Here is a 5,738-nt window from a genome sequence, read left to right as displayed (position 1 = left end):
CCGCTCCGTCCTGGCCGACAGCCCTGGTCGACCAGAAAAGAGTACGTCCAAGCTCGCCAGGGTCGTCCTCAGCAAGGGGAGAGTGTGAAGAGAACATCAGGTATTTTCATCTTTCTGTACCAAAGAAAACGGTGCAAAGCAGATTACTGGTCCCCAACAATTATATTTTCTGAGCCCTTATATACCCCGATCTTCAAAGGTTCAAACCAACCCAAAGCAGGAAAGGAGAACAGTTTCATAGCGTATTTTGGCGCTAATCTTTTACAATATATATATATATATATATATATATATATATATATATATATATATATATATATATATATATATATATATATATATATATATATATATATATATATATATATATATATATATATATATATATATATATATATATATATATATATATATATATATATATATATATATATATATATATATATATATATATATATATATATATATATATATATATATATATATATATATATATATATATATATATATATATATATATATATATACATATATATATATTATATACATATATATATATATATATATATATATATATATATATATATATATATATATATATATATATATATATATATATATATATATATATATATATATATATATATATATATATATATATATATATATATATATATATATATATTACAGTATTTCTATTGTTTGAATTTGTAACAGCCTTGTGTGGCTTGTTTGGTTGCCTTACCTGCCCTCCTGTGTTTTTGTGCTGCCTGCTCTTTTTTAGATTCAGTTGAGGTTAGAAAAAAAGTATACCTTAGTTTTACCAGACCACTGAGCTGATTAACAGCACTCCTAGGGCTGGCCCGAAGGATTAGACTTATTTTTACGTGGCTAAGAACCAATTGGTTACCTAGCAACGGGACCGACAGCTTATTGTGGAATCCGAACCACATTATATTGAGAAATGAATTTCTATCACCAGAAATAAATTCCTCTATTTCCTCATCAGCCGGCCGGAGAATCGACCTCGGGTCTAGCGAGTACTAGCCAACAACTCTATCGACTCGCCCAACAAAGGAACTAGATCAACATCTCGATAGCGACAGGTGATGGTTACCTGTTGGCTGCTGCAGGTCGAGGATGAGAGCACCAGTTGGGTCTTCAGTGTGGAGTTGCTACTTGGAGTAGCAGATGTTTGCTGATTTTTGAAGTCTATGGTTCGAGGATGGAGGATGGTTAAGCCATAGCCATCGGTGGAGGATTCATCCTTGTGGCAGCTGAGGTTGTAATTATTATTGTTGATTATGTTTATGCTGCTGGACTCCGATTATTTATCTTTCAATTAGTTATGATGTTGATGAGCAGTGTATAGCTCAGGATATTTTTGTGTCTTTATGTGATAGGGTGAGCAAGTGTATGGCTCTGATGTCAGGCAAGTGTATGTCCCTGGTAAATTGATTGTGACATGCTTTGTTTTTTATGGTGTCGTTCAAGTGTATGGCCCTGATTGTGTAATTGTGTTATGCTTTATTATTTCATTATTAGTTTTGATTTTCGACTGCTGCTGTAATATTCATCTTGATTATGTTTTTTTGGTAAACCCTTAGCTCACCTATATATATGTAAACTGACATGTACAGAACTTAGGTTTAAGATACTTTGGTCGTTTATTTTACTCCCTCCTCCTTGTCTTGTCCTTGGTCTTCATGGTCACTTCAGTCCTGATCCCAATTTTATCAAGAATCCGCAAGAACCAAAACTGGTTTGTGACGGTAGTGCTATTGCAGCCTCAGACCTGGCCCAAGGATATTCTCAACCTCCTCTGAAGCTGAGTGCTCAGGTGCCAGCCAGAAGACCTATGCCTAAGGCGTGTTGGAAGTGTGGAAAGTTCAAGTAGTTACTAAGCCACCACGCTCCCATGGCACTCATTTCATATTGCTGTAACAGTGACTCATCTTATTAGAGCAATCCTAGCCCCTGATCCAGTAAGGATGTCTAGGGTCTTCTCCTACCTTAATCAGTATTGTTGTACTGAGAAAATTTATTTTGGATTGCACTAAGTCTGTTCTTTAGCCCCAACAAGCCGAAAAGGATGTCCTAGCAATTTTAGCATTTTTTTTGCATTCTTTGTTACAATTGTTGCATTTTTACTGATTGTATTTTGTCAGTATGTAACATAGAGTATCTAACTCCTGGGTATCTCAATATTATTACCTGTATTTTCCTGCATTTAGCTCATTGTCACTTGATACAGTGCTGCAGTAGCTTGAGTCTGTAGCATCAGTAGCAGTGTGCAACTTGAATCCTAAATTATGCTAAGATCACATTTTTTACTGTCATTAGAGACAGCTCAATTGAATATCCACACTCGCCCTAAGTTAAGTGTAAGGGACATTAAGTTAAGCTAGCAAGGAAGCTCACTCCTCTTCAGGGGATAAGTTAGAGTTATAACTTTTAGCCTAGTTCCATTTGCATGGGCAAGGACCCTGTAGGGTGAAGTACTTAATGTAACCGATACCAGCAGCTTGTTAGTGAAGACTTTCATGCCCGAAAGGGAGTGGAATGTCTGCTTGAAGGGGGAGCTTTTATGTTTTATGGTGCTGGATTGCCAAATTATAAGGATCTTGGGGGGAAAATATCAGACAGTAGGGGGTGTAGGTAGATCCATTAGTACTAGAGTGAAAGGAGAGTTTTAGGAATTGTCCAACACAACCCTCTTCAAGGGTTGGGCTTTATATGTCCCCAAGGAACACACTTAGGGCAGATAGCTGCTCACTCTGTCTAAATTTCCAAATTTAAATAAGCTCTCACTGAGTTTTCCTCGGTTTTAGTGGCCATAGACCTTTCTCTTAATCATCTGGTATGCAACGACGATGCCACTCGAAGTGATGACTTATAAGGTGGTAGCTGCCTCCAACATAAGTTCAGTTGACTCTCAACCACAAGGAATCTCTCCCAATTGAGCCCCAGGCCGTAGTCTGTGTACTCATTTTCTCACACTGGATTCATCGTGCCATTTCTAGATGCTACCAATAAAACTTGGATCACCCCAATGCAAAGTTGCATGTCATCAATTACAGGAATCAAAGACGGTAAATGGCCTGGAAGGGAATTGGTTGAAAGTGTCCTTTTTCTTTGACTCGTTTTTTATTACTTCTCTCTCACATTTCATCACTCAAGTATATTCCTTGTCTCTTTGACTTGAACAGCGACTTGTTATACGCAGTATGTGATCCCTCAGACAGAACATAAAGTAACTCATGCCTCTTTCCAAGAAGTGAGTAGAGTAAAAGTATTCTCTCCAATTGTTGCATTAACTCATTTCTAGATAGTAATTCAGTAGTAGTCTTACCTAGAATGGTTTCATTTCCAGGAGTGTTGTCAGTGTAAATTACCTATGTAGCCATGCCTCTGTGTTCCCGATTGCCTGAAGAGTCTGCCCGTACCGAGGTGGATAGCAATTTTTTAATGCCATGTTTCAGTTTGACTTCTTACTCATTATCAGTATTATCTACCAACTGTTGTTGATGTTAATTATATATGGAAATCCATTATTTTTGTTTTCCTGCTTTACCTCACCATGAAGAATGTAACAATATTCTCTCAAGGCGTGAATAATTCAGTTCTTAAGCACACGGGCTCAGAATGAGTCCAAACAAACAATTCTAGGAGGCCAGTCAACAATGTAATGATCAATTATAAATTTGCATGACGACTACAAAAGAATATATCATGGAAAATGAGAGATATAATAATAATAATAATAATAATAATAATAATAATAATAATAATAATAATAACCCTCTTTTAGGTTCTATTAATAATAATAATGACAATCTCTTATTTTCAGCACGCCTATAGGCCAGATACATGGAATATACAAAGTACTGTAGAAGCATTACAATAGATGCACGCCAATTAGATACACGTGATAAATATGATAATTGGCAATATCCACACAGTTGCTGAGGTAGTACTAGAAAAAAATTTTAATTATATTATTGGTAGTGACAGTATTATTATTGAGAATAATGTTAAAAATATTGACATAAAGCATGGAATTCTCTTACTGTCTTCGGTTAGGAGTTTTCCAGCGATTTTCTTCGGGTTCTCGTCCTCATCAATAAAATATGATAACAATTAAAAATAGATTGCCTACAAGTTAATGTCCTGCTAAGGACCTTAGGTGGAATACAAAAGTCAGGTCCAGAGGGCTAATACGAAAAAGTGAAAAAAGCAAATCTCTAAGATAATGACAACATTAAAGATAATAATAATAAGTAATCATATTAGTACACATAGTAATATAATGCAATAAAAAGCAACAACGTTAAAATAATAATAGTATAAAAATAATAACAATAATGATATAGCAATATAAATAGCAGAATCAGCAAGACACTTTAGTGAATTCCAAAGACAGAATAAGAATAGACAACGCCTAGGCCATCCCAGTGAGAAGGAAGGTAACTTTTAGTGAATTCCAGACAGAATAAGAATAGACAACTCCCAGTATGGTACCTACGTCTCATTATCCCATCTTTCCCACAATTTTGATCTTTTTCTTAACTCACTACTTCATATGCAACAAATGAGCAAATTGCTGTTGTTTCTCAGTTGGGTGATCAGACTGGACATGTTTGCCTTGTAATAATTTTTAGATCATCCAGGCAGTTTCCATGAACATCTGCATCGCAGAGTGATAGTAGGGTGTGTTGACAAGATGTCTCAGAATGTCATTGTGTACCATGTTGATACGTCTCTTCGTTTTTCGTGTATAGTTCGTCCAAAGGGAACACCCATATATGCTGTAGCAGTACGAGTGGAAGAGCAGCAGTTTCGTATCTCGGTGACAAAAGGCGAACCTTCTTGCAGTCATGTTACCAGTTGCACATGGTTTACGGTGCCTCTGTTCTGTGTCTGCCGTGTCTTTTAGGTTGTCCGTGAGGACGTGGCCCAGATACAGAAATTCATGCACGAATTTCAGCCGATGATTTCCGAGGAAAGTTTGTGGTTCTGCAATATGCTTAAGTGATTTCGGAAGCACCAACAAGCACTGGGTCTTGGTTTTGTTGCATAGGATATCAGATTGCTGAACATATTGGCAGCAAGTGTCAATTAGTCTCTGATGGGGAGCCAGAACAGAGGTTGTTTATTGTTGTTTTGTTGATAGAACATCCGATGGAAGTAAGTGCAGTATGACATTCAGGGGATCTGTGAATGTATTAAACAGGTATGGAGAGAGAGAATGCCCCCATGTCTGAGCCCCTTTTAGGGAGCTGAAGTTGTATGACAATACGTTACCCCATCTGACACAGAACTAGTGCATGGAAAACCAACAATATAAAATGCCAATTAAATACAGGGGTGTGGCTCTTTTGTGCAGCTTTCAGGAACAGCTTCAGGTAATTTACCATATCAAATGCTTTCCTCACATCTACAAAGCATAGGAATAGAGGAGAGGCTGATGATAGGCCATAGTTCAGCAATTCTTTCAAGATGTAGATGCAGATGCCAGTTAAGTGGTTTGCTTTAAATCCAAACTAATTGTCTGTGGTGTGTAGAAAGGGAAGAAGTCTCACCAGAAGAATGGAATGTAGTATCTTTGTTGCAATTATAGTAGTTGTAATCGTGCGATAATTGTCAGCATCAGCTGCATCCTTCAGCTTGATTTAATTAATGGTATTAAATAAAGTATGTGTAGGGAGTCTGGGAGAAACTGGTGAATTATGCATGCA

The sequence above is a fragment of the Macrobrachium rosenbergii genome, chromosome 46, assembly GCF_040412425.1.
Source record: "Macrobrachium rosenbergii isolate ZJJX-2024 chromosome 46, ASM4041242v1, whole genome shotgun sequence".
Lineage (NCBI taxonomy): Eukaryota > Metazoa > Arthropoda > Malacostraca > Decapoda > Palaemonidae > Macrobrachium > Macrobrachium rosenbergii.
The sequence above is the reverse complement of the archived record's forward strand: the minus strand, read 5'-3'. Positions refer to the sequence as shown.